Below are 12529 nucleotides of genomic sequence, written 5' to 3'. Positions count from 1 at the left end.
TTAGAAAACTCCACATAAGAGTTGCTGAACACCAAAGAAACATTAAGAACAGATTTGAGAAACACAGTGTTTCCGAACATTTCCGCATCACACCCAGGATCCCTCTTAACTCCACTTTATGGGAATAAAAAAGGATAATAAACCCGGGAGAGGGGGGGGGACTATATAAGACTCATCTCACAAGAAGAGTGAAAAATTATTTTAAGCTTCAAAACCTTGGTTCCACAAGGTCTTAACAAAGACTTTGAATTGAATCAGTTTTTAAAACCTCACTTTCCTCTGTGACTCCCTACCCTAAGCTTTATTACTGCCCTGTTATCTTTGTATGTGTATGCTTATCATATTTGCAGATCTGGTCCAAGATCTATAACCATCACTGATACAGCCACTCTTTTACTGTGGCTGTTTCTATATGCATTAAACAGACTGTCTCTATGAATGAACTCGTAATGACTATATGCCTCACCAATGATACTATCACTTTGCTGTTAGCCCAGGAACCTGCCAATCATTAGCAGAACCAATCGGAGACCGCCAGGACTGACCAATTGTGGCGCAGACCTCCCCCTGGACTACCCTTAAGTAGCTGGCAATTTTCCTTCTACTACTATCCCTGAAGAAGCTTCGGCGAAACGTGTAGGTTATCAGCTGTTCCTCTATTTGAAATTCTCCCGCTTCCGAGTGAAGCTAACAGAGGACAAGACTGTTTACCTTTTTTCCACAACACATGCGCATGCTCGAACCGTCGGAAGCCTCAGCCATGACTCTCTGGCTCCAATTACATACTATTAAACCTGGATGCAAAAAGAGTGCCTCGGCGGCTATCGAGAAGGAAAGGTTTGTTTGCTACAACCTGCACGGGGTAAGTCCTCAGCCTTGATACATCCGGGCGAACAAACCAGCCACTACAATTTAACTTCATTGACTCTTGGCAAAGATACCTTTGGTATACCCACCTTGCACAACTCTGGAGACTTCATGAGGAGATAAATTTTATCAATCCTCATTTCACAGCTCCTGCAAGATTACATAAAGTACCAACACTCTGCTTACTTGGAACACTAATACTGCTCATCTTGAGGCATACCTTCCAATATTCTGCCTATTGGGAAGTCTGTCCAGCTGTATTACAGATGCTTTAGTTCCAATTCAGGAACCAACAACCTGTGGCAAGACTTTTGTATATTAACCTGTGCATGATAACTTAATGTCTGCTCACCTGTTATCCACATTTTTATACCAGTTTTGCTTAAAGGTTGCAACCTAATCTTTGTGATATGTTTATTACAATGCATGTTTTTATGTTGTATATCTGACCCAATCAGTAATAAAATACTAGGGTCTTACATTGCTATTTCTATAACCTTTTTTGTGCGCCAAGGGGATCCCCGTTTATAACATTCAAACCTATTTACCTCCCTTCAAGCCCCAGCAATAAATTAATAGCATTTATGTTTAATAAATATAACCATTTCCCACAAACATCCCATTGATATTCACACTTAATAAATAGCCCTCCTTTCTAAACACACACACACACACACACACACACACACACACACATTAAATAGCCATATGCCCCCCTGCCATCACATCCACACATTACATAGCCATATGACCCCCTGACATCACATCCACACATTACATAACCATATGCCCCCTGCATTGACATCCATGCATTACATAGCCATATGCTCCCCTACCATCACACACAAACAAACATTACATAGCTATATGCCCCCCTGCCATCACATCCACACATTACATAGCCATATGCCTCTCTGCCATCACACACAAACACACATTACATAGCCATATACGCCCTGCCATTACATCCACACATTACATAGTCATATGCCCCTCTGCCATCACATCCACACATTACATAGTCATAGTCTCCCCTGCCATCACACACACACACATTTTATAGCCATATGCCCCCTGCCATCACATTCACACATTACATAGATATATTCCCCTCTGCCATCACATTAACACATTAAATAACCATATGCCCCCTGCTATCACATCCACGGATTACATAGCCATATGCTCCCCTGCCATCACACACACATATACATTACATAGCTATATGCCCCCTGCCATCACATCCACAAATTACATAACCATATGCCCCCTGTCATCACATCTACACATTACATTTAGAGGCCCCCTTACATACATACAAACATTACATTACATTTAGAGTCCCGGGGAAGGGGCTAGCCACCAACTATACCACGTGCCCAGTTCTTGGCATCTCTGACCTCTCCCCCCCAAATTCAGCACGGTGTCGGGTTTCTAGGATTAAGCAGATCCGGGCACCCAGTGATTTAAAGAAAAAGAAATGGAAAAATAAAATAATGAAAAAAAAAACAAGAAAGACTACAGCAGCCTACGGACAGCCTCATTTAGCCATCGGCCTTCTGAGAAATTTACCGGAAAGGCCTATGGCCAATCTGCCCCTGCTTTTGACATTGTCCCACACCACAGACTGTTAAATAAACTCAAAAGCTTGGGATTGTATTCTTAGATGGTTGAATGGATTAGATCTTGGTTGCAGGATAGAAAACAGAGAGTTGCATTTAATGGAGTACATTCACAGTAGGGAAAGGCTGCCAGTGGAGTACCTCAGAGATCTGTACTTGGACCAGTGCTTTTTAATATCTATATTGGTAACATCGCAAATGGTATTGAAGGGAAAAGTATGCCTTTTTGGAGATGGCACAAAGATATGCAACATGGTAAACACACCAGAAGAGGTAAAACAAATGGTCTAGGTAGACTATAGAAATGGTCAAAAGAGTGGATACTACAGTTCAATCCCAAAAAATGCAAAATCAAGCACATTGGTCTCAAAAACCGAAAGGATAAATATGGTATTAATGGCAGTATAATGGAAACTACTGAGGAGGAAAGGGATCTAGGAATCAGTATTTCAGATGACTTAAAGGCAGGTAAGCAATGTAACAAAGGAATGAGAAAGGCAAGTCAGATGCTTTGTTACATATGTAGTAAATCAGTAGCAAAAACAAAGAAGTAATAATGCCACTGTATCGGTCATTGGTACAACCTCATCTAGAATGAGTGTTCAATTCTGGAGGCTATATCTACAGAAGGATATAAATACATTTGAGACTGTACAAAGGGCGGCAACTAAAATGATGCATTACCTACAGCACAAAACTTAGCCAGATAAATTAAAAGATCTTAATATGTATAGTTTGGAACCGGGAAGGGAATGGGGGACATGATAGAAAAAGTCATGATAGATAAAAAATATATCAAGGGTTTTAACAAGGTACAGGAGGGAAACATTTTTGAAAAGAAGAGAAATATTAGAACACAAGGAAATTTGAGGAAAGATTATGTCACAGAAAGGGTAGTGGATAACTGGAATAGCATCCCATCAGAGGTGGTTGAGGCTTATACAGTAAAGCAATTTAAACATGCTCAAGAATATCATTGCAAAGATTAAAGGATCAAATAGAGTTTGATGTTTCCATAGGTTGAAAATTGGGCAGACTAGGTGGGCCAAGCGGTTCTTATTTGTCGTCAAATTCTATGTTTCTATGTAATAATAATAATAATAATAATAATAATAATACCCTTTCTATCAGCAACTTTACTTATTCAAGCTATTTAACTCAATTTTAGTCCATGGTTTAACTTGTAATTTTTCAGATTTTATAGTTGTAAAGGTTACTGCCAAGCATGGAGAGAAGAAATATTTATGTGCAAGAGCATGAATTTTTAATGTATAATTTAAAAAAAAAATCTATTATAGAGCATATTTGATCTCGAAGCAACTATTGGTTTTAATGATATTTCAATTTTCATCAATTAAATATTTATCAAGATCTGCAAGGCAACTCACTGGACATAAATGGACACAATTATATTTTAACATGCTGCTTTGTTAGAGAAAATGATGTAACAAAGAACATTAATCACATTAAAATCATTTCATTTTCACTAAAATATGGTTTCATTCAAGAATTCTTGCAGGAGTGTAATGCTCATTGTATTCTGCATAAAGAGTTTTCTTATGCTGTTCGTGTACCAGTTAAAAATGCATAATGCAGTTAGACATCAATAAACATGGTGACATCCTGCCATAAAGAATGCAGAAGTCTTACTTCAGCAAAGAGCAGAATCTCTGCCAGAATGCATGTACTAAATAAAGCCTTATTTATGAAGTCAAGTTCCTCCAATCTTACACTGACAATAAACTGTTAAGGGGACACTATCACTTTATATTTATTTTTTTATTTTGCAATATATATATCTATATCTATATATATATATATATATATATATATATATATATATATATATATATATACATACATATATATATATATATATATATATATATATATATATATATATATATATATATTAGAGATGGTCCCTGACCCCCGTGTTTTGGTTTTGTATTCAGTTTTGGATCTGGATTACCTTTGGGTTTTTGTTTTGGTTTTGGTTTTGCAAAACCGACCTTGCGTGTTTTGGTTTTGGTTTTGTTTGGTTTTCTTTTGCTATTTTGCGAAAAAAATAAAAAAAAATTGGTCTAAAATAACCTAATTCAGTGCTCCATCAGTTTCTTAGATAAGTGAGGTAATTCTAAAGCTAATAAATTATGAAAAAAACCAGTTTAATCCCTGGTAGGCCGTCCTTAATTCGAACACTTGTCTGCAAATTATACAGACAAACCTGGTTGTCTACCTCGTCCATCTTTGATTATTGGCAATGTAGCCATCGTCTTTGGGTGTATATAACACCCTACACTTGTAGTTGAATATAAAAAAGCAGCCTGCACAGACTGTGGAACTAGAAAGTAAAATTAAATGGACCACGGTAGTTTGGTTGCTATCTATGCCCCCCCATCAACATCCTCATTAGCGCCCTCGTCACCTCCACAAATCTCTCCCTCATCCTCTTCTATTTCCAAAGTGGCATCCTCAATTTGTGTATCACCGGCTACACTCGGGCTGTTCAGGTACATATCAGCAGAACTGCTGAAAGGGCCCTTCTTTATGGGTACACTAACAGAATGCTCACAATTAGACATACCACTGTTGGATGGACTCTCCACAGGGATTGGTGTCATTTGTGAATCAGAGCAAACATTATCCTCTAATGCCTTATTGTTATCTTGCAGCTCGGCTTTGACGCGTAACAGTAGTTGTGCACCAATTGTAGGCTCGGTAACTTTTTGGGATCTGCCACTAATAGCCAAAGGTGAAGGCCTCATTCTCTCTTTGCCACTGCGTGTGTAGAATGGCATGTTGGCAAAAAAAAATTTATCGGCACTTAACTTTTGCTCAGTAACACTTTTTTTTCGCTTCAACACAGTAAAATTTTTTTTTTTTTTGTTTTTTGGACTGATTTCAAAACACTGTGTAGTTTGACATCGCCTTGCCCAGATGACGTACTGGGAACACTAACATCAGGACTAGTAAAAGAACCTGGTTGCTCATTCTGATCATATGTGGACTGCTTTGAATCCATTCTGAGCCCAAGGCACTGTGGAGTGCTAAAAATTATTTTGTAAGATATTGCTGACAGATAGTAATTTTGACAGCCAGAAACATTTATGCACAATTAGGGGGGACACCCCAAAAGCACTGAGGAGTGCTAAAAATTAGTTGGTAGATACTGCTGACAGATAGTAATTTTGGCAGCCAGAAATATTTATGCACAATTATTGGGGACACCACAAAAGCACTGGGGAATGCCAAATATTGAAAGGGAAAAAAACCTCTATCCTCCTCTCTTCTCTAGCGATTTTTGTTACAATAATTGGAATAAGAATATTGGATTCTCTGTCCCTGCTCTAATCAGCCTGTGACTACACCCTGCTCTCTCCCTCTGTCAAATGGCGATGGATTGCTGTGGAGGCGTGTATTTATAATCTTGAAGTATCGTGAGAATCGAGCCCCGAGATCCGACAACGTCACAATGACGTTTGACCTCGATTTGGATTCCGAGCGGGCGGGAGAGTACCGAGCTACTCAGCTCGGTACTCGGATACCCAAAGTTCGGGTGGGTTCGGCACATATAGAAACCGTTGTAATTCCTACACTGGTCACCTGATTTGGATGTAAATTCCCTCAAATTAAAGCTGAAAGTCTGCAGTTAAAGCACATCTTGTTTGTTTCATTTCATATCCATTGTGCTGGTGTATAGAGCCCAAAATATGAGAATTGTGTCGATGTCCCAATATTTATGGACCTGACTGTGTATATATATATATATATATATATATATATATATATATATACATACTATAACTATCTATCTATCTATCTATCTATCTATCTATCTATCTATCTATCTATCTAATCGATCTATCGATCTTCTCAGAAGGTGTTGAGAAAAACAGCTTTAACTGGGCTATTTTGCTGTGTGCTGTGTCTATGTCACCATAAAAAGAAGTTGTGTAATCAGCGCATCATGCTAGATTGGAGAAACCATAACATTAGTGCATTCACAGCAGGGAGTGGGATATTGATTTAGTACACATTGAGTATAATATTCACTGGTGGATTTCAAGTTTCCTTGTCAAAACATTATTGCACTATTTATTATTTTTTTTCCCATGCTTCATTGTACATATTGACCACTACTTCAAGTAAGGAATTGATTTAATGTTGGAGATCATTTTGGGAGTATTAAGAATTTAAAGAAGTATTTGGACTGTTTTTAAAAATTTATTGGATATTGTTGATTTAATTTATTTTATTTTTGATATTTGGATTACATTTGTTTGCAGTTATGTTCTCACAGGGAAAGTGCTAATGATCTATCCCATATTTTCAGGACAACCCAGCTGGACTGTTAGGGGCTTTGTTTTAGTTTACAGCGTAACACACACATTTGTAAAAATGTTATTACCTTCTGAGACCAAATGAATATATAAGTTAGCGCCATAAGCAATTGACATTATTATGGTAATTTGTGCCCAATATCTACTTTGGTTAATTCAATATATTTATTTATGTCAATAGATTTGCATTGTATTTTAGCTAATACAGTGTTTGAATAGGACAAAGTTATTTTTCAAAATAATATTGAATATAGGTAATGATTAAATTTCAAGTCATGAGATAATTAATAATCAGGGGAGTCAATGTGTCACTTCAGGCAGTATTAATCTCAGTTTTCATTAACCAAACTACAATTACAAAAACTGCATTTGAATGCAGGTTTCCCTTTAGATTAAGGGATTAAAGTGTTGTTTTGCTATCAATTTTTTTTGTAAGCGACAAGAAGTCTGTATCTATATACTTCTCATACTGCAGTAGCTAAAGAATTAAAATAGTGAAATGATTACAACAATTTCAATATTATTATTAGATTATACACAATGAACACAAAGCTATACAGGAGTTATAATGACTTGCTGATATGGTGATTCACAATGTAAACAGACGTGGAACTGTTGTTGTGCTGAATTTCTTTGTTTAAAAATAAGAATAATGCAACAACTGACCAAATTGTGTCAATTGATAGTACTTTTCAATTTAAAAATACAAGTCCTGATTAAGTTGGGATGCGTATCCGTATTGAGCATATCATCCGCAAAATCACTTTGTGCATGCTCAGTATAAGCAGATACATCCTTTAAAATAGCCCTTTTCATGCTCTAATGCACAGAAAGGGCTGTTACTACGCCTTATTTGAAAGAGGTTGTCATGGGCAAGAAAGTGGTGTGAGGCCTAATTCACTGTATAGTGTGAGTGTGCCAAACTAGAGCACATGCAGACAAGGCAGTGGAAGTGGGGCCGTGGGGCAGCACGGTGGGTACACACACATAAACATACTGAATGGTGTTTTACCATAATAAACTACATGCAAAAGTAGTTCTGTATGAGCCATTTTCTGACCTGCCACCCCCATCCCCCTCTGTGTTCTCTACATGAGCCAATTGGACACCTGCTTCCTTACTGTATGCTCTGGCCTACCATCATATAATGCAATATTGTGCAGCATATAGCAAGTATCCACAATATCTGCCACCTTGGCATGGGATAGAGGAGCACCTTAATGGATTTGTAAAGGCCCCTGAACCTAGTCTTTAATAGTTTAATATTAGCCAGGAGGGACACCCATGCCTTCAATCACCTGAAATAGACACAGGTGATATGACAACATCAATAAAACTATATTGCAAACTATATTGCATTTAGCACATACTTAGTAGCAATAGTTCCAGCATTTTACCACTGGTAAACATCTGGAAGAACGCTGACTGGTGCAGGACATAGGCATAATGCCATGACCCAGGAAAGCTAGGCCAGTGGTGGATCAAGGAAGAGGGGCTATTGGGGCAATGGCCCCTCCTAGCAGCAGTGGGCATCCAGCAGCATACTCATGTTCCCGGCAGTTGACTAGCAGGCAGAGAATCCTCTCCGGCCCCTCTGATTCTGTTAGCAAAAAAGGGGGAGAGGTACAAGTCACCCCCTTAAAAAAAAATCAAAATCTACTCCTGAACTAGGCACCACACTCATAATTTTCATGTTTACATCATAGACTACTACACATTGAAGGAGTGGTAATGATGTCTGTGGGCATAAACCTCTGCCCTCAAGCGTGGTGCTCTCAGCTGAACTGCCACTAAATTCACAGCGACGGTTTGGACTCTTTGCAGTCTGCTTGGTTTGACTTCACCCACCACAAAGTTACGTAATCTAAAAAGATGATGGTTTTGGCAAGGGACTACTGTAAGGAGGTTTGGGTGTTGCTGCTTCGCCCTATAGGTCACAGTCCCCCGGGAGGGTACCAAGTGAGACTGACAGGAGAAGGCATTATAATAGACAAGGAGTGACCAGAATAGGAACGGTTCCTGGATAGTAGGATACCAGCATAACCTGTGAAGCAAACAGAACAGGATACCAGGATCTGCTGAATTGGAATGGATACTTGATAACAAGATTAGCTGAGAAGCAAGTAGTGCTGGATACCAGGTTCAGTAAAATAGGAATACATTGATGAATAGGCACAAATATAAGATACCATGGTAACAGGATTACTTGAGAAGCATATGGCTCCAGATACCAGGTCATAATGAATAGACACACATATATGATACAAAGGTACCAGGATTAGCTGAGAAGCATAAAATGCTGGATACCAGGATTTGCTGAATAAACACAGGTGCAGGATACCAATAGAAACAGATATAGGATATCACGATGCATCAGAATCAGAATAGCCAAATATTCCAGCAGCTAAGCAGTCTACAGGACTTAAAGATCTGGCACCATTTTTCTAAAACAGGTGCCTGAAATACCTTGGAGAATGAGTGTGAGTGCTGAGTGATAAGCCAATGACTGAATAGTAAAACTTATAAAAGACATGTTTAGATCTGAATCCAAGATGGCGGTCACCATCAGATGCCAGCAAGTCTGTCTGCTGGAGGAGGAGGCCCGACAAAGGAGACCAGGGGGTAAATGTATGAAGCTCCGGGTTCTTCAACACCCGCGAGTTCGGCGTCTTCAGCGCTTAAATTTAAAGCGGCGCTGCTTTGTAAAGGGTTTCCCTTTACAAGGCAGCGCCGCTTTAAATTTAAGCGCTGAAGACGCCGAACTCGCGGGTGTTGAAGAACCCGGAGCTTCATACATTTACCCCCAGGTCCATGCACTGGATTCCGGTATCTGAGACGGAAGATCTGGTGTGTGACAACAATATAGAGTACAATCAATGGGTATGTCATAGTCATCTGTATTTCTCGATCCGATTCAGGACCCTTGGGTCTGGCTGAAGCAGGAGTGAAATGTAACCTGGAGGCCTTGATAATCTCTTTGCTCTTCTAGAGTACTCTGAGTCGCACTACCAGAATGGGAATCTAGTACTGGAGTCTGCGCCAGAGTACGGAACTGGAATCTGGCATAATAACATTTTGGAACTGTTTGTGGGAACTCAATTCTGGCACCTGTAACAAGGTACACGACACTGGAACCCACTAATAAGAACTCTGAATGTAAACACATGGAAACTCACAACAAAGTGGAACTGGATTCAGGAACTCAGAACTGTGACACGGATGGCGAACTCAGGACCGAGAGGCAGACACAAAACTGGAACCCTCACACTCTTGATGAGCACTCTTGATGAATGTAGAATGTTTGCAGAAAGTTGAGCAGCTTGAAATGCAGAGTATTTGAAGAGTGATGAACTCCAGGTAATGCTTTAAACTTGTAGAAAGATTTTCACTTTGGAAATACAGATATTGAAGAAAGATGTGCACTTTAAAATGCAGGATACTTGCAAAGTTATGATTAGTTGATAATGCGGGATGTTCACAGGAATATGATCACTTTGTAAACACAGTGTAATCAGGAACAGTGCAGAAACAACTGGAACCTGGAGCCAAGAACTATTCCCAGGTGAGAAGTTTGTTTTTCTGGCAATAAACAGATCTTAGCAGCAGGTTTAAATAGGCTGTTCCAAATAGCTATTGGCTGCACAGTTCATGTGATCACAGTTGTTGATTCTGATTGGTCTGGAATAATCACCTGATTACATCAAAGATGGCCATGCCCAAGCAGCAGAACAAACAGTATGTGTTTATTTACAAAAGAAGATGTGATGGACAGGAATGCTGCAGGTGACCAGGAGGGCCTGGGTAGCCATGATAAGACAGCAGCGGACATGGTAAGTGCAGCTACGTCTCCGATGTGTGACAGGCTCCCTGGATATTAGGCTTCCCTGAGACCCTATAAAAAGGTAACTTAAGGCCAAACCAATCTGCTTAAGTGTCTGGAAAATGTTGGCTGTGTAATCCATAACACTTTTTAGCTGACAGATTAGAAAGAGCCTGTGGTCATAAAGTTTAGGGAACACAATATTATTATCAGCCCAGACACTGTATAAGTCCTCGATGTTACAGGCTCAAAATCATGTGTGACCTTCTCATAAAGCTGTAGAAGGTTTGAGCTGTTCATGCAAAACAACTTCATCACCTCCTGCTCTGAGAGGAAGTCCAGGGCCAAACGAGCTGAAAAATGCAAGGGCATTGTGCGACCTGCACAAACCCTGGATCTGGTGCTGAGGTCCCTCCATTCTCCTGAATCTCACCTACTCCCTAGCAATAGGGAGACTATGGGACAATACTCACTGCAAAAGTATTCAATCACACTTATCCAAAAACGTCTGAAAAATGCCATCTACATGATAGCCTTGTGAGTAAGTATATTACCCATCTGTTTTTTGGGGGCAGGAGGTCAGCTTTTATTGACATAAAACATCCACCTGCCTTGATCTTGTCGGTGTAGAGTAGTTTGTTGTGGTCAGCTGTGTGAAGAGTCATAGAAGCAAGCTCAGTGGAACAATATGCAGCAATTAGGATACTTTCTGTCAGTGCTTCCCTTTCGTTTTAGAAAATAACAAAGCACTGCTACTACCATCTGGCAGTTGTCAGTAGGGAACAGTAGTGGTTGGTGCACTTATGGAGAGTGAGTTATTTCAAGCTGCAATATTTCTGGCATGGGAACTGCAATGTTATTCTAGATGTTTGTTAAAAATAATTTTAGGGTGGAATTATCATCTTTAACACCGTTTATTTATGTAGCGCCATCAATTATACAGCGCTTTACAGAGAATATTTGTCATTCACATCTGCCCTGCCCATTGGAGTTTACAGTCTAAATTCCCTAAACACACATAGAATAGGATTAATTTTTGTCTGCAGCCAATTAACCTACCAGTATGTTTTTGAGTGTGGGAGAAAAACTCTGGGGAACCTGGAGGAAACCCACGCAAACTCATGGAGCAAATGCAAACTCCAGACAGATAAGGCCCTGGTCAGGAATTTCACTCCCCAGTGCTTTGAGGCAGAAGTGCTAACCACTAAACCACCATGCTGCTTATGATCCTTTAACCCTTTTGCTGCCACACAATTTTTAACTTTTTGCATTGTATAGACTTCGCTAGGAATACTTTTTTATCTTGTATCTCTACCCAAGCAGATTTGATATAGTTTTTGTTTTAAAAATTATTGTTTACAGACATAATAACCATAAGAACTTTTTGGAGAATTAGGGGTCTTTTTATAAAAAAAAAACCAGGTACCCAATTTATCAAGAAAATGGAGGAGACATATTGTTCACTAGGTCAGTGCAGGTTTCCTCTACCACTGCTGTCCTTGATTAATAGGCTTACTTAGGCTTTTGCATGGGTAAGCTTCCCCAGAGGCTGTGGATGAAGGCCACTGCTGGCGATAGCCGGTGATATTCCTTACCAAATCAAGGACTTTGATAAACAGCAAGAAGGTCTAAATCCAGAGAAGCCTCAATTTTTTGCCAGATTTAGGGCTTAATTCCTTTTGGTAAATAGTCTTAGGGATATATTTACTAAACTGTGGGTTTGAAAAAGTGGAGATGTTGCCTATAGCAACCAATCAGAATCTAGTTATCATTTAATTAGTGTATTCTACAATATAACAGCTAGAATCTGACTGGCAGCTTATCTAGCTGTTAAATTGTAGAATACACTAATTAAATGATAACCAGTATCTGATTGG

This window comes from Mixophyes fleayi, chromosome 8 (genome assembly GCF_038048845.1).
Source record: "Mixophyes fleayi isolate aMixFle1 chromosome 8, aMixFle1.hap1, whole genome shotgun sequence".
Taxonomy (NCBI): Eukaryota; Metazoa; Chordata; class Amphibia; order Anura; family Limnodynastidae; genus Mixophyes; species Mixophyes fleayi.
Note: the sequence above shows the minus strand (reverse complement) of the source record.